The following is a 23,657-nucleotide window of genomic DNA, read 5'->3' as shown; positions in this document are numbered from 1 at the left end:
TAAATGAGATAATACTAAACGTGCTGCCCTGTATCTCGCCTCCTTCCCTTATAGGAGAAAATATTTCCATCCCAATGCATAGATATTCACTATTTGTAATGGCCAAATAGTATTCCAATTGTAGCAATAAAAGATAACTTTATTTAATGAATCTCATACTGATGGATATTTGGATTGTTTTCAGATTTTTAAATATTCATCTATCTTATTCTACTTTTCTTATTCGTATCTCTCTCTCTCTTTTTTTTAAATCTTAGGCTAGTTTTATATCTCTGGGACAAATTCTTAGGAGAGGTTCAAAGGACATTTAAAAATTTTGAGACATAGTGCCAAACTGTGATCCAAACAGATTGCACTAATTTAAATTCCTACTAACAGTATACAAATTTTTCTTACTTTGACATTTTCTTCCCAGTATCAAATATATCAAACTTTCTAATGTTTGCCTACCTGTTTGATAAAATATCTTTTCGTTGTTTTGATTTACATTTACAAAATTCTCGGTGAGGCTGGGGTATCTTCTCAGATATTTCAGGTCATTTGTATTTTATCATTTTCTGAGAACTCCCTGTTTGTTTGGTTATTGGTTCTCTCTCTCTCTCTCTTTTTTTAATTTGGAAAAGCTCTTTGAATTGAGAAAATTAACCCTTTACCTGTCATGTTTATTTTGAATATTTTCACCAACATGTTATTTGCCTTTGGCCTTTGGCTATGGGTGTTTTTGTTTGTTTGTGCCATATAAATGTTTTAAAGTTCTCAGATGTAAAATATTAGTGTACTTTATGGCTCTTGGGTGCACGGGTGTGTTGAATGTCTGTCTTCTTGGCAGGAAATCCAGACCTGGGATTCGAAAGAGAAAATCACCCTTCATACTAAAGGATTATGTTAAGAGGCAGGAAGATGGGAAAATGTATATGGAATTTTATGACAAAATACGTCTGTGCAGGGTCCTAGGGAGATCCTGTCTGAGCTCCTAAAAGCTGGCAGGGTGAAGAGGGCCAGACAGTCTTAATTGAGGATTTCTTAACTTGATTGAGGTTGGGTTTCAGTTCCAGCCCGTGGAGAAGCTGTATCTCTCTCACCATCTGCCGTCAGTGCCCAGACCTCACCCGGCCTGCTTGCGGGAGAACGCTCCCTAACCATGTGGGGCCACAGTCTGAGTCACACTCGAGGGTTTAAGTTCACACCACATGTTCTCTCTGTGTCACGAAATAAAGATCGTCATTTGGAGAGGTCAGTGTCCCGGCAAGCGAAGAGGGAGGCTGGGTCCCAATGGCGGCCTGCCGTCTCCTTCCATACAGCCCTGCTTTAGAAAACACGTGCCCCATCGGGCAAGTGCTCCCAGTGTTGGGGGCTGTTACAGACACAGTGCTGTGACGCTGGCCTGACCCTCCCCGTCCACGCACGTCCCCGTCGTCTGTCTCGTTAGGAAGCACCTCTGAAGGACAACTTCTTCCCAGATGGCAAGTGTCCCAGGGCTCCACATGTGTTGACCAGGATTGTCCTGTCTTGCCGTTCTCGTCATGTTTGTAGTTATGCGTGGGCCCACGCTGGCTGCGTCAATGCTGAGACGGGCCGGCAAGACTTAAACGCGGGTTGGGAGACGATTAGGTCCTGAAGGAAATGCCCAGACCTAGCTGCTGAAGAAAACCTGAGTCGTGGGACCGGCCAGAGGCGGCTGGTGCATTCCCACAAGAGAAGGGACAGACTGGAGCAGAGGCAGAGGCAGGATCTGTGGTCAAAGCCAAGGGCAAAGCCACCAAGAGTTAGTAAAGAAACAAAGCACAGAAGTCAAGGGCAGGGGCGGTCCAGCCAAATTCTCACAGACAGCAGGACAGCTTCTCTCAGAAGCCCCAGGGCCTCGCCCCACAGGCACGACTGTCAGTCTTGAAGGTGAGGGTTGCAACCCTGAATGTCAGCGCTCGAACGGCTAGCAGTACTGCCGCAGGAGAAGCTACGATGCGGACTCCGACGGGCTCCCCGCCAGAGCACACGTCCGGGAGGACAGGTGTGGGCCTGAAACGTCCGTGGTCAGGTGAGTGGGAACAACGGCTGGGGGGCCTCCATGCACGTGGTTCTCTGGGCTCCGTGCCCCCGCAATGTTCCTTAACCTCACTCCTACCCTGGGCTTCGGTTCTGTGCTTATACTTTATTCTCCCAAGCTCGAGGATTGGTTTCAATTTTCCTTTTTGATTTTTAACTGTGCTTTTAAAATTACAAAAGTAGTGCACGATCAGTGTAAAACAGGCAAGTAACATAAAAGTATGCAAATAAAAAGTGAAATCCCTCCTTTCTCACACTCTACTCCCACTCCCCAGTGGACGTCAATGTTAAAAATTAGATCTGTGTATGTGTAGAAATTTTTTAGGTACATACATATGCCTGGGCTGTTTATTAAACATATGGTCACACTGTTTACACTGTACGGCAGCTCGCTTTTCCTCATTCAATCACACGCTACAGATACCCATTCCATTGCAGTATACAGTTGACCCGTGAACAGCACAGGTTGGAATTGGGCAGGTCCACTTACACGGATTTTTTTTTTTTCAATAAATACTGTAAATGTATTTCCTATGCCTTATAATTTTCTTAATACCATTTTCTTTTCTCTAGCTTAATTTATTGTAAGAATACAGTATATAACATGCAAAATATGTGTTAATCGATTGTTTATGTTATCGGTAAGGCTTCCACTCAACAATAGGCTAATAGTAGTTAAGTTTTGGGGGGGTCAAAAGGTATATGTAGATTTTCAACTGCGTGGGGGTTGGTGCCCTTAACCCCTGTGTTGTTCAAGGGTCAACTGTAAATGTGTCTACTTCATTCTTGTTCATGGCTACATAGTAGTCAGAGTGAGAATATGCAAGATGCATTCGCCATCCCCATATTAGTTTTATATTATAAATAATGTTGCCTTGAACATTCTTGTACAGGTACTCTTGCTCACCGTGTGTTTCTGTAGGATAAATTTCTAGAAGAGAACTGCTGAGTCAACAGGTATGCATATTTAAAATTTCGACAGGTACTGACAAATTGCCTTCTTTGTTCCAGCGTACACTTTTACCCACACTGTGACCCTTTCCCTCACCCTTATCACTGAATATTACTGCTTTATTTCACAAACCAGAGTCTGATTTGACGTACGCTTGGTACTTTGATAGTTACGGGTGTTCAGAGCCTGGCACGACTCCGGCTGGTGGGATTCTCCTGGTAAGGACTTCACGGATTTTTCTCCCACTACTTCCACTCTTGCATTCGCTGGGGCTTCTAAAAATTTTAATATGTACAATTCCATACATTGTACGGTTTCCCTAGTGTCTCCCCACTCTTTATTTCATTTAATCCTCACAAAGTCTCAATTAGGTATGTGAGGAGGGAATGTATATCGGGGGGACTCAGAGCAATTAATGACCTTTTCAAGTTCACACAGTTAACAAAGGAAAGAACTAGGACTTGAACACAAGTCTCCTAAGCTCATTCCAAGCCCACGGTCTAGCCCGCGTTTCCCCTCTGCCTCTCTAGAACAGAGAGCCACCACAGAGCTGGTTTTGCTGATCAATTCTATCCTTTTGGAATGTCCACTACCTCCACAGAAACTTAAGTTTGTTGTTGGTTGGATTTTGCGGCCATTTGTGACTTAGGGGTATCAATTTTGCTCATAAAAAATGTTTTTGCAACTTGAATATGCTGGTAAGTGGCCCAAGGTGACCCAGGGCAACGTGTCCAGAAGATAACTGGTAGGGTGCCACGAGGCCTCACGGTGACCTTGTCTAGTAAGTGACGGTGCCAGAATTGGAGCCAGATCCACCTGACTGCAAAGCGGAAGCCTTTTTACATCTACTCTGTGGACCTTGGCCTGAGGAGCAAGGTGATCAAGGCAGAAAACCAATGCATTCTTTCTTCATAGGCAAATTACATGCAAGCCAAATTCTCACACATTTGCAAGCTGCGCACGGACTCAGAACAAGGAGAGTTCAGGGTCTTAAGAAGCTAATTTCAGTTCAAGTAGCTGAAGGCAAGGGTACCCATTAGGGTGTCACGCACTCAAAAATCAACAGGGGCTCAGGAGAGTGTCACCCAGACGAGGGAAACAGGTCAGGGAGCAGGTGACAATAGGGCAGAGTGGGGACTGTGGCAAACTGGAAAGTGCAGGCCTTTGCAAAGGGAGCAGTTGCTGCCTTCGAGCTCCAGCCCGTGGTTGACAGGAGGGTAATCCAGGTCTTCCCAATTTTTCAACCAAAGCTAGACACCTGGATTTTTCTACATGAAATTAGTTGACAACTTTTTTAAATACTAGGAGTCAAGACAGTGTGGGCCAAGCAGAGCTTGTCTGTGGGCCAGGCTCGGCCTATCAGGGGCCAACCTATGACCTTTCACACCCAGAGAACTTCTGCCAAGAGAACCACAGTGCTCAGAGCCACTTAGAAATAGCTTCTTTGGCCCTGAAAGATTAAGAACAGTGCTCTTCGGATTTCCCTTTTTATCCTCTGCTGACAGTCATTTCCCAAATAGAATGGAATAGATTTCATTCCATTTTCTCTTACGAAGTTACACTTATGCTTCAGCCATTCTCTTTGGGAGGATTTCTGGCTCTACTTTTGGTTGGATGGACACTTACACAGTCACTGCTTTGCATTATGCTGACTATTATTTTTGGAACGGCATTACCCTTAAACGCTGTGACTAATCACTGCCATTGAGTGTGAATTTTACTAATTCAATTCTCAGAGGAAAACCCAATTTTTGAGTCCTCCCAGGGGGCCCTTCACTGCTGATATACTGTAGGGACAAAAAACTACACTTTTCCCGGACATTAAAAATTGTTTTTAAATGCATAACTATAACTTCACGAGCTTACAGTTTGTTTGTTGGTTGGTTTGTTTAGTGAGTGTCTTATTTCCCTAAGAGATTTGGGGGCTTATAGGGGAGAAAGGAAGAATGATGGGTGGCCTTCTAGACACCGAAATGAACACCAGGAATTGGACTGGATCTTAATTTAAAATGAAGACTGAACCTTCCTTTCAGATCTCAGTGGTGCTGGAATTGACCCTCCTCCGCGCCAATCGGGAGGCAGCGACTCCTGCCTGGTGGCACACAGTCTCAGGACCTGTTGACCCATCAGTGCACACTGGGGAGGGGGAGAGCAAGCTACCAGCAATGGAGGACAGCTTTGCCCCCAGGGCACATCACGCCAGGCCAAACACAGCACTAACGCATCAAGCACAGTGTCAGAGATAACAAATCTGTGGGTTTAACAGCATTTGGGCCTGGGGACTCCATTGGCAACTTCCAATAATCATGTCCACAACCCACTAAGAAGGCTATTTCAGGTAACAAGTGTTAGTCTTTCAGTAACAACTATTAGATTGGTGCAAAAGTAATTGTGGTTTAAAAGGTTAAAAAACAAACAAACAAACAAACAAAACAAAACAAAACAAAAAAAAAACTGCAAAAACCGCAATTACTTTTGCACCAACCTAACATTAACAAGACACTAATTCAAGATTTACGAATCATACTTCCCTGCTAGCCACCACCTTGCCTTTAGTGTGGAGACATGATACGTGGCGACACTGAACAAAATCAATGACATTCAGCCAGAATCTAAATCCGTAGCTAGGTAGCTAGGAATCTGAAATGACCGGATCTTGTCTCCTACCCCCATAGGCTTGTACAATACGGATGCCAATCTCCCAAAAGCCTTGCATCTTCTAAGTTTCTAAATTTCCGTTAATCACCATAGAGACTTCTTTATGTTCTCGTGAAATGGGTGTCTATTGTTTTTATGGTAAGCCAATTTTTTGAAGATTGGTCATCTGAAATATGAGCCTTTCCATGACAGCTTTAGCCAGAAAACTGCCCGTCTTTGTGTCTTGACGATCCTACCAGATTACCCCCCAATTTTGTGGGGTTTCCACTCCTTAAACTTGGGTGTTGAAGAACATAGTTAAACAGACATGGGTTCGAATCCTGTCTACTCAAACTTATAATCTTGGGCAAATTCATTAACTCTCTGAGCTGAGTTTTCTCAGTTGAAAATCGACAATAGCAAGACCCACATCAGGAGGGCATCTGTGTGGGTACTGAATGAGGTGATGTATAATAATGACGTGGCATACAGTAATCCTTTAATAAACAGTGACTGTCAATGTCTTTTTTAAATTCAGTCACCCGTTTAGAGGGCAATCAATGACAAGGAGGCATATAAAAATGACACGGCTCTGAAGGAACCCTCCTCGCTGGAGAGAAATGGCAACCACCCGTGAAACACTGAGAGCCTGATCCAAGACCGTTTATAGGAAAGGGCGAAGCGACCAGCACCCAGTATTGGTTTAGAAGTTGAGACACACTGTGAACTCAAATGCAGAGGATTCTTATTCCCTTACTCCCACCTGCTCCCCGGGGTGAGGAGCAGACCGGGACAGGGGGGCCCAAGCTCCCACCTTCCTGCCCAGTTCTCTTTACAGCCTGCGAGTTGCAGGCTGAGGCATTGACGCCAGGCCGGCCATGGTGGATGCAATGATCTCCCAGCCCTTTGCAGCTGTGGCCAGGGATATTTGTTGTCACTATCACATGGGATTAGGACAGTAACGTCCTCCTGCAAAGACAGGACCCTTTGTCCCCCAGCCTCCCTCTGCCACTGCCGGAGAGCAGGAAGTGGGGAGCGCGGCTGGCGCCCTTCTCCTCTTGGTCTAATTTCACACATTGGTTTTTCAGCATTAATAAATTGGTTACATTTGCCCCGAATTTGGCAGGCGAGGTTTCTAATAACACTCTGATCCCTTCAGAGAACAGGGATCACTGGCATGCACGGGGCTCTGGTTACCTCCCCCCAATGCTCTGCTGCTGAAGGCCCCACACATTAGCAGGGGTCAGGCGCTCGCCTGGGCCGGGGGCAGAGTCGAGGACAAGGGCCATGGCTTCGAGGCACTGTCACGGAGCTCAAAGATTTCCCCTCAGAGGGAGACCAGATAACTCCAGTCCCAGGCAATGTGCGGCTTTCTTCAGCTGTCAATCCTACCTGGTTTGCATACAGATTGAGAAAATGTGTGAGATCTTACCACAAGAAATCAGTCCAGAGAGTTGGAGCGGGGCGGAGGTGGTGGCGGGTGGAGAAGGGATGGGAGAGAAAAAAAATGTGGGAGGCAGATGTCTGAGCATTTCGTGCCGCCCCCACGCTGCTTCCTTTGTGGAGCCGGGAAACGCCGGGGATGGATATAGCCTGACTGAGGACAGTGTATAATGGCCCATGGTTCTTTGAGGCAGCTTTTCTTCTTGCCATGAAATTAGGTGTGAGAACGTTCCACAGGCAAGGGCAGAATCAGGGCCAGCCACGCCTTCAGCCTTGCAGGGCCCGGTAGAAGGAGAAAAGAAGGGGCAAGAAGTGAGCTAATGAGAGCCTGGGCAGGCCTGGGACAAACGTAGGGAATAGAATGGGAAGAAGAGAATGAGAGAACAATGGGAAAAGGAAAAAAGGAGAATAGAGATAAGACAGAGAGGAAACACATTCAACCGAATCCAACAGATATTTTATGCTAGCCTCTACTTGCGAGAAAGGAGTGTTTTTACACAGCAAGCATGTATGAATCTAGTTCCTGCCCTCCAGGAGCTTAGAGATCAGTTAAAAAATGAGCCACACAACTGAATCCTGAAACAGAATAGGATGGCGTGTACATAACAGACATCCGTGGACGGGGCGTGATAAAGACGGGCAGAGGGTATCGTGGGGAGGTTTTGTAGTGGAGGTGGGTCTTGCCAGGCTCCTAGAAGGGTGGGAGGACTGAGCAAGAAGTGTGGGGAGGCCGTTCTTGAACGGAAGTGGTAGTACAGAGGCCGCAGAGAAGTAGAGCAACAGGGAACTAATGATAGAAAGACAAGTGTCAAGAAAAGGAGAATGAAGAGGCACCAAGGGCTACTCACAGTGGCCCCAGTTACCACGCAAGCCACGGGCTACCTTAGACCTTTTCATCCAAAGGCATTAGGACTAGAAGCTTCCTACAGCATCCTGTAAACCCAGGCAACCCACCAACACAGCAGCCCAGCCCCAGGCCCAGAGGGAAGGAAGGGAGTGGCTGGTGCATACTAGAATAAGCAGGGCATGTTTCCTCCCCCTGTGGTCCCCAGACACGCCTCTGCAGAGGTTCCCAGCGGCTTCCCACGTGCCCTCTCTCTCTCTGCCAGATCCTTCTCTCTGTGGCTTTCAGGATTCCCAGGAAGGAAGACCCTTTTCCGGTTTTCCCAACTTTTTATTTGGAAAAAATTTAAAAACTACACAAAAGCTGAAAGAATACCATGCTGAATACAAGTCACAGTTGAATGGTTTTGCCAACTACTAACATCTGATTCCGTATGCAGTGGTATGCTGATACACTGGGTCTGCCGGGGTGAGGGGGGGAGCCCTCATTTGCAGTATTTGTCCATTTCTGTGGCCTAAAAAGTCCTACCCATGGTTGATTCCACGCTAATTTTAAGTCAATAGTTTAACAAATGCCTTGCAAAATTCCTGAATATTTATCTGCTCTCAGGAGCTGGTAAAAGCCAGTTCTAGTACACATTGTTTTTCCTGAACTATTTTCAAAACCTTGCACATATAACGGCAGTGAACCAAGTCACTTCATCATGTGTCTCCTAGGAATAAGGACCCTCTCAAACTAATCACAACGTTATTACCACACTTAAGAAAAAATTAGCAACACATTTCATAATATTCTCTAGCATACACTTCCCACTAAAATTTCCTCAATTGTTCCCCAAATGTCTTTATAGCACCTTTTAAAAAAAATTGAAAATCCAATAAAGGTTGCATATGGTATGTGGTGTTTTCTTTAGTTTCTCTTAAATCTAGAATGGTCCCCGCTGACTTGAGGTTTTTTTAAATGACATGGACTTTTTTGAAGAGTCCCAGCCAACTGTCTATAGAATGTGTCACAGTCTCAATTTATATGGCTGTTTCTCACAATTAGATTCACGTTAAATATTTTTTGGCAAAAATAATCCAAAGGTGTACCTCATATCAAAAGGTTCAAATAAGGTCACATTGTTCCACTATTGGTGATGCTAACACTTTGTTAAAGCAGTAACTGACAAATTGTTCCATTTTTTAAAAAAGCAACGTCCCCCCTTTTTTAATTAATAAACCAATTGTGCGGAGATATACTGATGCTGTGTGAACACCCTGTCATCTAAAACTTTTTGCTCAGTACTTACCATCTGTTGCTTATCCTGCCTGAATCCATTATTACATTAGGGGCTGAAATACTGTGATTTTCTAATTCTATCTCTCCTTCTACGTTTAGTAGATGGAAGTCTTTTCTTTAACAGTCCTTTTTCTTGAGTATAATTATGGACTCACGGACGTTTTTCAAAAAACTTCAATGGATTATAATCCATTACTGTCATTTTCTTTTTGATGTTCAAATTATCCCAAACTTGGCCTGTGGGAACCCCTTCAAGCTGGATCCTGTGTCCTCTTGACATGACCTCATTAATCTTTAAGTATTTCCTTTCTTTCTGGCACACCCAGATTCCCCAGGCTCACTTGGGTTGGCCCTGCACCAGAGCCAGAAGCAGTCATTTCTTCAAAGGGCCCTGATTTCTTTAGAGGGAAAGGATTTTTAGATATCCAGATCAGGGTGATAGGTGTGCTCACTGCTGCAGTGATGTGACTGCTTTTAGGTCCTTTCAGTGGACATGATTGGGGGGAGTGTATACATAAAATATAACTCGTAAGTCATATATGTATATATGTGTGTATGTACAAATATACATATATACACATGCGTGTGTGTGTGTATGTATATACTGGCGGTGCCAAAAAATGTACACAAGTGGAACCTTTGGTCAATGTTACTCAAGCAGTAGTTCGCGGTCATCAGAAGTGTCTGGAAGCTGATGGGAACCCCTTTGAGCACCTCTTCTAATTGCAGAAGTCAAATGTGACTTATAGCCATCTTTTGTTATCGGTATATATTGAGTATTACAATTTTAACAGTTTTTTCCTTTCTTAAACTATGTGCACATTTTTTGGCACCTGCTGTATATTGAATTCCCTAACCCCAAGTACCCTAAAATGTGATCTTATTTGGAGATAGGGTCTTTACAGAGGAAATCAAGTTAACATGAAGTCCCCACTATGACCGGTGTCCTTATGAAAAGGGGACAACTGGACACAGAGGCACATCCAGAGGGAAGATGACGTGAAAACACAGAGAGAAAACGGTCATGTCCAGGCCAAGGAGAGAGACTCGGAATAGCTCCTCTCTTGCCGTCCTCAGAGGCAACACCCTGCCGACACCTTGATTTTAGACTAAGCTGGGAGAGAATACATTTCTGTTGTTTAAGCCACCAGGTTTGTGGTACTCGTTTGTTACGGCAGCCCTAGCAAACTAATACATTGCAATAACCAAGTGCCACAAGTTTGGCATCTTAAAACAACATGCATTAATTATCTTACATTTCTGCTGAGCTCTGATGTGGGTCCCAACCCACGTTATTAGGCTAAGATCAAGCTGTTGGCAGGACTTGACTGCCTTCTGCAATGTCTCGAGGAGAATCGGCTTTCTTGCTCCTTTGGGGTGTTGGCAGAATTCAGTACCTTGTGGCTACAGGACTAAGGTCCTTGCCCCTTACTGACTGTTAGCTGAGTGCTGGTCCCAGCTTCCAGAGGACACCTGCACGCTGTGACTCCTGGTCCCCTTCTACCATCCTCAACACCAGCAATGGCAGATTGAGTCCTTTGCACGATTTGACTCTCTCCGGCTGCTCCTTCTCTTGTTCCATCTCTCTACCTGACTCTTCTGCCTTCCACCTTTCCTTTTAAGGGCCCATGTCATTTCACTGGGCCCACTCAGATAAGCCGGAATAACCTCCCTAAACTAAGGCAACCTTAATTCTGTCTGCGGAGTTACTTCTGCTGTGTAATATCACACACGTACAGGTTCCAGGCGTGCACATTTTGGGGAAGGAGGCATTATTCTGCCTACCACGTGAGGACATCAATATAGTGAGTTATTGGCTTTGTCCAACAATATACTCACACACAGAATAGTTTTGGAATTCCAGCAGCATTATAATTATTAAGAAATAACCAACTAAGTAAAATTAAAATGTCTTTGAAGTTCTTTTTATCCCTAGAATACAAGTATTTCCCACTGATAAAATGCACATAGAATTTGACTTGAGTACTTTTCCTCTGTGTGGTTATGAATTGGATATACAGCTCAATTCACTTGCTTCTGTTTGTAGTCAATTGTAAGGCTTGTTTTATTTTTCATCTTTGCATACTTAATTTTACTTTGTGAATAAGTAAAACATTTGTATAACTCAGAAGTCCGAGCTATATGAAAAGCTATTAGAAAAGTCCCATTTGCATCCCTACTCCGACTCCTGAATTCCAAGGACTGGGGTGCTGGGGGCCTGCCTATCCGATGGCTGTCCCTGCTGCTGTGTAAGTCAAAAATCTTTGATGTGTCGATAACAAATCTATCACCGTTTGCATCAACTACAGCCATTAACTGCAGGCCAAATGCTGAGAACAAAGGAGAACAGAGCAGTCCCTGCCCCAAGGTGTCAGTCTCTGAGGAGAAACAGACCTGGAGGGCTCCAGAGCAGGACAGGTGAGGGGGCTCGGCATCTGAGGAGAGGTCTGACCCCGTGGTGGAGGGCCTCAGGGTGACCCCCATGATTAGGGCCCCCGAGAAAGGCTTCATTGAGGACATGAGACTGGATTCGGAGCATTTTTGAGAAAGAAAATGGCATGAGCAGAGGCAGAAAGGTGTATTCCAGACTGTCTGGGGAACGACCAGCCAACTAGCTTGGAGGATTGGAACAAGCATTTGAGCTGGAACGTGGGAGGCTGGGCCCAGGTTCAAATGCTGCCTTGTGGCCACGACAAGTCATCACTCAACTTACACTTCTCAGTTTCCTCAACTACAAGATGGAAATAAGACTAAGTATGAAACCATCCTCAGAACCCTTTGACAGAAACAGAGTTTCTTTATGGAAACACTAGGGGTCACGGGGCTCAGAGCTGGACAATTAGCTCTGAAGCAGATAACAAAGGACCATTATCACCTGCTAAGAAGTTTGAATTCTATCTTATAGGAGCCAATGGGAGGATTTTTTGTTTACCTAAGTAATAAGTAAATTTATTGTTTGAAAAATTATGGCATGAGTACATAAAGTATATTTTGACTGTGGTTAATAATGTTATAGATATTTGTTTCTGCAAATTGCTTTTTTTTACTAAACCACATGTACTAATGAACTTCTCATGCGAATACTTTTTAACCAACGCATAGTACGTCAGAGGATAAATGAGTATAACCTACTTAGCAATTTCTCTATTGAATACATAGAGTGTTTTTCATTTTACAACAATAAAAGAAGGTAGTAATTTATATCATCATACAGTTAGTTACCCTGTACCTTTGTTCACACAAAGGTACTTCCTGAAGAAGAGTACTTCCTTCCGAGGCAGTGGCTGTCAAATCTAAGTGCGTCAGAATCCCCTGGAAGTCTTGTTAAAACACCCATTCCTGGGCCACTCCCGGAGGTCAGCGGGTGGGGAGTGAGAATTTGCATTTTTACAAGTTCTCAGATGATTCTGAGGCTGTTGGTCTAGACCAAGCTTTGAGAACCGTCTTTCTATCCCAGATATTCCTAAAATCCGAACTGCTGGGTTAAAGTTTACGCACATGTCTCAGTGTGATGAATCCTGCACCTGATCTTCCACAAAGGTTGTATCAGTTTACGTCCCCACCTTGAGCAAGACCTTCCCCCTCACACTTGCCAACAGTGGCGATTCTAACTCCTTTGCTACTTTTTTGCTAATCAAATAGAAAAAATGGAATCTCATTACTGTTCTATTTTATACTATCCTGAGTGCCATTTAATGATTTTTTTTTTACAGGAACTTCTGCTTGTTGCATCTTATCACAAGAATAATGTGTATCGCAAAAATTAGAGAACTCTAGATAAGCAGAAAAGAAGAGAAAGTCATCCATTATTCCACCACACGTAGATCACCAGATTAACATTTGGTGTATTTTGTAACCCGCCTCCCCTTTTTTTTTTTTTTTCACTGAATAACATACTGTGGACATTTTTTCCTTTTCATGTCACTAACTGTTCTTCTCCAACATCAGTCTAAATGGCTGCCTCATATCAATGGAATGTTTCTGAATGAGAAGTGACATTTACAAAACGTTTTGGGAAGACTGATGTAGCAGCAAGATTTAGAGTGGGGAAAGCCTGGAAGCAAGGAGAAGTTAGGAAACTATTGAAACAACACAGGCGGGTGGTGACAGTGGGATGAGATGGCAAGGAGTGAGTACAGGAAACACTGGGAAGAAAGAATCAACAATCCTGCTAGCATCCCTGATGGAGGGTGACGAATGATTCAACTGAAATCGGGGAGGAGCATCCTGGGCTTTGGGATCATAAACTTGGGAGATGCCTTGGAAGAGGCAGAGCATCTTCTATCATTGGTCCATGAGTTTTCCTCGGTGCAGGGGTTTAGGAACGGAAGTTAACTTTATAGAGGAAGAGCTTTATTGAGAAGAATAACCGACTTTGAATCCCAAAACTCAGGCTTGACGCCCCATTTCAAGGTAGAGATTAATTTTGTGAGAGACGCCGTGGACATGTGGAAAGACCACATGTTCGAGTATTTGAAAAGACAGCACTGTGTGTGGTTACTTTGCTACTTATTGTGATCTGCAGCGAGCCTCTTAACCACCTTGAGCCCTTTTGTTTCTAAAATGAGAGTGACAATATTTACTTCATAGAGTTGTGAGAATCAAATGAGGTGATGTCTGTAAGATGCTGGTATTTAAGATGTGGTGGTCTCTTTATCATTGTAAGAAAAGCAACAATATAGAGTAACACGATCCCTATAAATCATCCCACAACTGGGCCCCTCTCTAGAGAAGCACTCATGGCCAACCTGGGCATGTCTGTTTGGCAATGAAATGAAACTCATCGATGAGATGAAGTTCATTCTGAAACAGCCCCTTCCGTGAGCAGCTATCCGCCCCGGCATGCAGATGGTTGGGGCTTACTTCCTCAGCTGACTTCCTTATGTCTGGACTTACTGCCCTTATCTCTGGGGGACGTGCTATGGGGTGTTGGGAGAGTCCGTGTGTGTTGGGTACCTCCTGAGAACAAGTCCAGAGACGTACACAGCAGAGAAGCAATGAGGACCTTAAGTCAATACTCACAGATTTGGTCCTGACTCTTTCCTCTCTCCTTATCTTTCCAGCAGCTCACAAGTATCTCTGGCTCAATATTTATCTATTGTCTCAGAATGCGGACACTGATTGTAGTAAGTCTGCAGGCAAATCAATCTCTCAGCTGCATTCTCTCCTTCCTTACAGTGGAGATTCCCTCCTAGGGTAAGTCTGAGGATCCAATGAGGTATTGCATCTCAAAGTGCCTAGCATGATATCCAAGAGGACTAGACACTTACTGTTGAGTTTCTCTGGGGAACCTCTCTAAGGCTATCTCTCTGGAAGGCCACCAATAAGTAAATCATGCCAGAAAATGGAGTTGTTTCAGCTGCTTGACAACCATCTAGTATATGATCAACAGAGGCATCCAAATAGGCATTACACACCCCACCTCCCAACTTCCCACAACCAGCAACTCTCTGACACAGCAAGAAACACAAATATCCACCCTCCTAAACTTAACTCTTGTCCCTTGAAGTTGAAGAGAAAACTCAGACTTGATCAACAACGCCCCAATTGCCACAGATGACCGGAAGAGCATTTCGCCACGGCGGTCAATAAATGCATCCCCAGAGAACATGGTGGGACCTATGGATCTGCCAGAGGAAGGGAACCAACATTTATTTGCTCGGTATCTAGGGTTAGAGGTCAAGTCCTGTTTTACGCCCTTGTTTAATCTCATTTTCCAACAAGCCTATGAGATGGGTATTATTATCCTCATTCATCAGATGAGGAAACAAAGACTCAAAAAGACTAGTGTGCCGCCCAGCGCAGTAGGTGGTAGCTACCTCCCCCCTTTCCACCTTTCTTTTGATTTAGTTTCCCAGCATATGTTCCTATCAACTTGGTTGCTTTACAGACCAACAAAGAGCTCCAGCCCACGCAGAAGCAGCAGCAGAACACACCGTATTTCCACCTTTGCATCAGTCTGCTCGATTTCATTGGCTCCTAACTAAGTTAGCTTCAGTGAGATTAGTATTAAGCTGTACTGTCTACTATAGTATTAAACTCTGTTGACCTACTGTGTACTGTCAAACCTACGCTGATGAGACAGTGACCAGGAAAGGTGGAGAACTCTATTTTTTAAGTTAAAGCCTGACTTATTTATTCATTTGTTGAAAACAAATTCTCATGCAGTGTAAACCAGTTCCCGATTTTTTTTTTTTTAAACAAGACTATTATGTTTTCAAAAGTGAAATGAGTGGAAATGTGCTGTTTCCTGCTGCCCCGTCTCTCTGCTCCTTCTCTTTCTCACCCTGTGTGTGCACGAGTATATTACAGGTTTCTTCCTTCCAGAGATGCTCACAGCTGTTTCCCTTCCTCTCTCTCGAGCTCTCTAGGGCAGCTTTCATTCCTCCACCTCGGCGTGCCTGGGACCACATGGAAACTCCCCCGCCATATGATTGCTTCCACACTTTCATATGCTTTAAAGAATATCAGCTGAGAACTGCTTATTGATCCCGAGTGGGGAATCCTCCCTTACAAAGCAATTTGCAGTTGATGAAGGAATGTTGAGGCATCCTTCCCTACTTCCTGCCACCCCCACCTCCATGCCCCATCTGCATGTTGACACCCTCCAAACCAGGCCCACCCTTGGCTAGTGCCTCCTTTCCTAAGCATTTCTGATGAAGCTGACTTTCCCATTTCTGCGACACGGATCGCTGGAAGCACTTGATCACGCCAGTTTTAAACTGGTTCTCTACCTCGTTTAGAGATTTGATTTTGAAACCTAAATATGGAAAAGAGTCAGCTGCTACCTCAGTGCTTGCGATCTCCAGAGACGCGGATTCATCTGTGCAGGGAGCATTCAGTGGTTCATACCTTCTTCTACCTTCTTCTACCCACCAAGCCCCAGAAATAGAGTGGCTGGGCCAGCCAGAGCAACAGACGTTGTTGAGCACGTTATTCCTGGTTGACAGGACCTGACTTACTGGAGCCTCAGTGCTCAGCACCAGGGACGGAATGAAGACAGGAGAGTGTCATCTCGGAGAGTCCACTTTGCTCCAGGCACCATGCTAGTCGCGGTCAAACACGGGGGTTTACTCATTCTACCCAGTGCCACTCTAGAAGATTCAACACCACACGCCTACAAAGGCCATCCAAGGACCTCTCTCCCGTGACCACTACTCTACCAATGAAAAAGCTGAGCTCAGAGAAGTTAAATGGTTTGCCCAAGACCACACAACAAGTAAGTGGTGGTGACACGGCAACCCAGGCCTCGGCCTCCAACTTCAGTGCACTTCCCATTTCTCCGCAGCTGGCAAGGGTTCCATCGACTCAAACTTCACACTGGAAATGAAGTCAGCGCGTTGGAAGATGGTGTTGGGGTGTCTGTCGCTTTATTAGGACAGGTCAACTGTCACGCAGGGTGTCAGGCGGGGTCTCTGGTCCCGCTCCCCACATAAGAACGCAGGAATTGGTGAGGCCAAAAAGGAACACCCACGGAGCCATAGATAGGGGAGTCATACCACTATAGTCTCGCTGGCGGCTGGGTTGGAGACAGAGGAAGCAGGAGCCACACTATCTGCAAACCGCCGTCCACTTCTCTCTGACAACCAACCCCACTTGCTAGCTGCAACCTGTCGTGCTAACTGCAATCTGCTCTTGCTAGCTGCAATCTGCTCTTGCTAGCTCAGCCACCATCTTCTTGCTAGCCCCCATTTTGCTGCTAGCGTAGCCACGGCAGTTATATTAGTGGCCAGTGGCTCACTGGTTACAGCTGACGGCCAACTAGCCACAGCTGACGGCCATCCAATCACAGTTGATGGCCATTTACTACCCGAGTGAGCACCTTTCCACGTGAGGCCGAGAGCCTGGAAACTGCACTCCTGGCTCTGTCCCCACATCGACATTCACTGCTCCTTTTCCGCCCAGGAGCTGACTGAGAAAGCGGCTGCCTGGGTTGCGGCCACCATATCTGAACCTTGTGGGTCCCCTTTGGCCTGGACTACGGAGCCAGAGAGAAGGCAGCACAATCAATGTCTTCGCAACAGGCCTTGCTTTTCCCAAAAACTGTGCTTTTAAGCAACAAAACGAAAAACTTATTTCCATTAGTATGGGCTCACATTTAAAAGGTGAATAGGTAGAATTTGGAGGAAGATTGTTTTTTTAAAAAAATAGAGTTGAAAATAGAGATGAGTTAACCTCCTGACCTTAAGCCTTTCCCTCTTTTCCATACATGACTTTGAACAGGAATGCTGCCCTGTTCTTTTCCTTATGAAGGTCATAAAGTATTCCTCTTCCTGACAATGAAAGTCTGCTGCAGGTTTTCCTCAGAGGAAATACGTAATCTGTCACTGCTTTTCTGCTAATCCCAAGAAAGACTGCTCTTTTCTCCTCAGGGCATGCCCTTTCTACTTTATGTAAAAAAAACAGAACACTTTTTGTGTGTTATTATTAACAGTGGAACCAAAAATCCCACCCTGTAACCTTAAAATTAATTTTTAAATACATTGAAATAAAGCATGATGTGAATTTTAGAGACATTATAATCCAGTTATTTGGATCATCTAAAAGAGTCTAAAACTCCCAAGAGGGTTTTTCAAATACCAGTATCTTGCCACCTTTCTTGGGTGAGTGGTTTCTAACATCTTGTTTATTCCTCCTTCCATGACAATGGCCGGCACTTCCTCCGAGACGGCTTTCCTTCCTTGCCCCCAAGCTGTGTCTGCACTCTTGTTTAAGCTGGGCTCCACACACCCTTCCTTTCCCTGTGGCAGCACCTAACGTAACAGATCATTTTGAAATTGCCCGTTTACATGTAAGATCAGAGATTGTGCCTTAGCCATGTCTGAAGCCCCAGGATCCGACACATAGCAAATTCTCCATTGCTATGTATTGAATGAAAAAAAACCAAAAAAAATGAACCAATCAATGTTTATAAGAGGAGGTCTCAATGGGGGTAGATGTCTGATCCTATATTTGGAAGATCAGACATAATTAAAGAAAGAGAATAATGAGGATTGATATTTGTGGCTCATTTTCCCCACCAAACAGCAGGTGTACGTCAAAGCTTTGCTTTATTGAGAACATTTCCAGATTAATCCGTGGATGTGGACACACAGTGGGTGAGCATGGGTGTATGTTTTTCCGACCGGAAATAAACCGCCAATCATTCCAACAGTGACACCCGTTCTCTTCACCCCAGCTCCCTGCCGTTCCTTCCCAGACCTTTCCATCAGTTCTCTACATGAGGATGGCTCTACACCCCAAAAGAGAAAGTGACAAATGACTAGAACCGGACTAGACAGGGAGAGTGAATTATCTACACCCAAAGCTAATAGACACTCGCACTAGGTAACTCCCACTCCCCTTCCTTAAAGCACAAAATTTCTACTGGAGAATTGATTATATTTGAAACATAGTAATTAATATTTAGAGAGCACTTCTCAGCATTTCTACACCATACTTATCAAAATATGTAATCTTCATGACAATCCTGTCAGATAAATTCATATTCTTTCTACTGTACAAGTCCGCAAACTGAGTTCAGTGCAGTTAAGTGACTTAATACAGCCTGTGAGTCCTGTACGCAGGTAGCGGAGACCAGGCTCCAGCCCAGCCCTGTCACTCGGTGGTGTCCTTGGCTTTGTTACCATTATCTGCCTACCCCAGAGTCGTTTTCTTATTCATCACCATGTCCCTGACAGCACCTGCCATGCTTTGCTTATGGTCAATACACAATGAATTCAAGCAATTGAAATGCTTTGCAGATCTGATATAATCACACGAAGAGAACTGTCAAGTACCGCAACGGAAGGTAATTGAAGTTTCAAGGCTTCCCGTCCAAGAGCAGATGTACTGTGACGCCTTACCTTGTGGCGTGTGCCCAGGTAGGCAGCACCGGATGTGGAGCCGATTCTAATTTGCCCAATGCGAAGTCCAGGGCAGGAAGGTCAGCCGCTCGGTAGCTCACCATCCAGAACCCCCCACATGCCAGGAAGGAAGCGATGCTTGGCCAGGCACCAGTTTCAAATATTTCCTTCAAGATGGTTCAAGGCCCCTAAGAACAAGTGTAATAAGAATGAAAAGCAAAACCCAACAAAGCACCTGTGAGCTGTGCCATTATAGCACATTGGGGTCACCCTATTGGTAACTTAGGAGAAGCTGTGCAATGCCCTGGTTTCCTCATTGAGAACAGAGGCGTGATCCTTGTACCTACGTCATCAGGTTGACGTGAGGATTAAATGAACTGATGCACTGCATGAGTTTAAAACCGGTGCGGGGCACATGAAGTCAGAGCGGGTGTATTATCAGTATTATTGCTGCTGCTGCTACTGGTGACAGAGAGAGCGCAACACGGAAACTGCAGGGGATAAATGCAAAACGTTGGTCCACCTCAACCAAATTCTAGGTCTAAGCCACCTGGATTAACGGACCTAGATTTCATGACCACACCTGGCCACTGAATGAAATCCTTTGGACTCAGCTTTGCCCTTGAGTGAATCTGAAGCCTCAGAAGTGGTCGGAGATGTTTCTAAACCTCCAGTGAGTCTTTTGGACTGGATACAACGAAAGATTAAAAGTTAAAACATCCCCCCTTTCTCTCTCTCCCTACTCTGTGCCCCCCCTGCTGGAGACCGTCTCACCCGCCCGTGAGCACACTGCGCCTCTCTCATTGTCGTCACTGTCATTCTTTCCCTGCCAATTGTATCCAACTGTCCTTGGGTCCTTTATGCCTTTCCCTGCGACCGTGAACCTCATTTATCACTCATTTCTCTGAATCCCTATGGCATTCACCATCTGGCTTATATGGGTCCCTGCAATTTCCTGTATGTTAATCTTATTTCTCAGAGAGGAATGAACTCTGCACAGGCAGGCCAGACACCTGGCATGCCGGGCGAAACTGTGCTCTGAATTCTCACTGTCCTCTGTGCACAGAGGTGCACGATTTTCCTCTGGTATTTCTCTGTCTGTTTAGGAACATTTTTCAGTGAGTATGATGGGGTGAGAGAATCTCGTCTTCTATTACAAAAGACTTTAAGAGAAAACGCGAAACAATGCATACCAGAATCACACAAACCCAGACGTTGATTTTAAATAACAATTTCCGAGATGCTAATTTTAAACCCTCCTCTGTTTTCATAGAAGGTACTGCTCCTCTGACAATGCCCCCAACCAGTTCTGCAGCCAGTCTGATGAAGACCAGTGCTTTTCTAGGGGCTCAGACCCTTATCTGAGGTCTGGAACCTAAACACGTATATCTGCACGGTACCTGGTGTGCTTGGTATTGCGCCTGACAAGCCATCACTATTCCTCTCTCCCATCAGACAACCCAATTCGTGCGATTGAGTTTCTGCCTCAGTTTCCTACTGAACCCTTCCCTCGTGGGCTGACACTTTGTCCACTTAGCCAGCCAGCCAGACTCCGTCAATTCCCTTCCCGTGGTAGGGGAACAGGGCACTGCCAGCCAAATGGCTTCAAGTTCCAGTGCTCTTAGGGGACAAGTCTAAGTTTGCTCAAGGTTAAGGCCGAGATAAGGTTAACTCACAGCAGGGAAACCCTTATAATGGAATAGTAACCCCAAACCACGAACTCATGCCAGGCCTAACTATACACGTGTTACTATCCTATACTGATTGCTGCCATGTTGATTCATCATATTGGACCTGCTTGCATAGCAATGGTTTCAATCAAGCCCGAAATCACTGGTCCACTTGGGCCATGGTCACTGGGCAGTTGGTCTTCTTTCTAGATAAGCTCCTGAGCCAGGGCTGATTCCAACTTCCCAGCCTTCGTCTCCAGCCCCTGTAACACAAGCTTGGGGCCGTTATGTCTGAGACTGAATTTTCTAGAGTTTTCCTTCATGGGAACCAGAGTTCAAAAATAAATCTAAGGATTAGAGACCATACGAACCCTAGCCATGTTACCAAGCGGCTCCCGCCTTAATACAACACCAAGTTCAGAGTTCCTTAATCGAGAGGTCCAGGAGCTGCCACTGGCTCATCTAAACAGGGCGCCCTGGCACCACTCTCCGGCCCTTATTCCCTTGTCGCTGTCATTTCCAACTAAGACAGTTTTTATTCGGTGCGCCTGTTTGCCAAAACCTATATAAATCAGAGTGTGCACTTTGCAAGACTTAGATTTGATTAATCTTAAAAAATTTAGAAGCTGCATGAGTGGGGTTTGAGATTAAGTGTGCAAAGATGTTAGGAGCGGCCTCCCCACCAGCCTTCAGATTGAGATGGATGAGGAGCAATACCGGGTTTGAGCTGCCCATAATTGAAAAAGTGTGTGCCCCAAATATCATATTTATCCTGCGTTGCTCCGAGAGCCATAACTCTAAGGCCTTTCATTAGAACCTCGATAAAGGGAATGTCTTCAACTCCAAGGGTCCCAGATCCTCTTGGCATTTATGACACTGAGAGAAAAGGGTCAGGAAAGCTGAGAATACAAGGTGTTGGGGAGGAGGGGGGAAAGGGGGAATTCCCTAAAGGCAAATGGGCCCTAGGATTCCCTGGGACAGCAGCCCCAAACTGGAGAGGAGCAGCACTTGTGAGCGAGTGAGCACCAGGAGTGCTGACGTGAGCCCCACGAATCCAGTCGGCTCTGCCTGGGAGGCTGTGCCCGTAGCAGCCACAACAGGCCTCCCAGCAGGTAACCAGGGCAGTCAGAGCTGCCGGGTGCCCAATTCCGGGGTCTCCATTCACACTCTAGTCCATGTGAGTCAAAGTGGTTTCTAAGGTTGTACAACATGGTGGCTGCCAGCGGTGGTAGCCACAGGAGAGACCAACGTGGGGGCCCCGGGGCAGGATGACAGGTCTTCCGGCCTTCTCTGAGCCCCGAAATTGTGCCAGTGGCACCTTGAGAAGAAGCCGAGGCATGGCACTCATGGGGGCATTCAGCGAACATCCAGCCCGCGTTCTGCGCCGTGTTGGGAGAACACAAGTCTCTCTGAGCAACGCTTACTGACCTGAAGGTGCATTTGGGGAGGGGCTGCAGTGTCGTACGCGGCCACGACTCTGCTGCCTGATGATGATTTTAATGTGCCAACACCTAATCTGCTGTTCGTTCCCTGAACACCCAGCCCCGCACTTTCCCATTCCACCCACTCCTGTTTCCATAACTGCTTTTGTTTTAAATGACATAATGCAGGCCCCAAAATATAAACAACTGTAGACTACATCTCGGACTTCGAAACTCTCCAGAAAATTAACTTTGTTCTGTGCTCCCTCTGGAATACGGAAATGTTAACATTTAAAAGTTCTACTAGCGTTTCGTGTGCGTGTGTATTCACACCCATCACCCATACACAAATAATTCACAGAGGACATTTCCAGTTAAGCACAGGCCCAGGGCTATAAAACCAACTTTCAACGTGAATCGTAAGTTAAGCTATTAAAAAGTTGGCAAGAACCTTAGCATGAGATTTTATTTTCATTGCAGGTCTGTGACTAAGGGCCGTGCATAGGAACCAAGCAGAAGAGTGCTATGTTGGAAACGGAAAAGGGGTTGATTCTCCTTGTTTATTTTTTTGAAGGTGTAACGCAGAGCCTACTGACAAGACACCAATTAGCACAACATTCGGACCACTCCTCAGAGCTGGTGGAGTGGGTCACACAAAGAACTAAGGGGCAAATTAATAGACACCTGACTTGGTGTGGGGCTCACAAGAGGGCACTTCCCACGTACGAAAACATCAACACTGCCTGGGGAACGGTGCAGAATGTAGCACCCCCGGCTGCCCTGAGGTCCTGAGTGCAGAGGTCTGGGGGGGCTTCTGGTAGAGGTGGTCAGGGGGCCGTACCCAGAAACTGACAAGCTCGATGAAAACCTGCTGACCACGTGTACATCTACAGGAAGGGCACACAGGGGTTCGCTGGACTATTCCTGCCAAGTTATTCAGAGGTTTAAATTATTATAAAATAAAAAATCAAATAAAACATAAAAAACCCCACCCTCTCACGATGTGTCTCATTCTCCAAACAGCCCCCACCTCTCAAAAACATAAGCAAATACGATGAAGGGAGGGGTGTGGAATTCTCCTCCAGACCCCACTTCTTGGCTCCGTCTGGGTCTCTGTGTGCCTTGACATTCTTCTGCACTTGTTGAAAAGCCACATAGGGGATGCTTAGTCAGAAGTCTGGCCACTTCAGATCAGACCAGATGACAGACTGACAGCACATACTAAGGGGTACTTTTGTCCTGGACCCTCCAGAGGACAGAAAAGGGGCCCTGCCAGGTCCACAGGTGTAGATGCATTTTCCCACTGGGGGAGGAGCCGCAGTCAGAAATTCTTTTCCGAGGGGCTAAGAACCCAACATGTGTGACTGATTAGAGCTAATATCTCGTTTCTAATTCCATTGATTCCTTGGAAAGAGTAAGTCCCAGAGACCGTGGCTATTCTTAGCAGTTTTGGCTCCTCCCCCACCGCCCTCATGCCTCCTAGAGAGGGAGAAGGTGGCCGGAGAGGATTCCTGGCCCTCT

The 23,657-nt window shown here is 45.5% G+C and overlaps 1 long non-coding RNA gene across 1 annotated transcript in view; it reads right to left on the bottom strand.

Annotated features, from left to right (window-relative positions):
* Positions 1-23,657, bottom strand: part of LOC109446805 (uncharacterized) — a 156,308-nt gene that overhangs the window by 80,863 nt on the left and 51,788 nt on the right. Inside the window, exon 5 of the long non-coding RNA XR_012491639.2 lies at positions 19,046-19,233. This is a non-coding gene — a long non-coding RNA (uncharacterized LOC109446805). The remainder of the gene's footprint in view (positions 1-19,045; positions 19,234-23,657) is intronic.

Source organism: Rhinolophus sinicus, chromosome 7, assembly GCF_057876585.1.
Source record: "Rhinolophus sinicus isolate RSI-liver-muscle chromosome 7, RSI-T2T, whole genome shotgun sequence".
In the NCBI taxonomy this organism is placed as follows: domain Eukaryota; kingdom Metazoa; phylum Chordata; class Mammalia; order Chiroptera; family Rhinolophidae; genus Rhinolophus; species Rhinolophus sinicus.
This window is presented reverse-complemented; position numbering and strand designations above follow the sequence as displayed.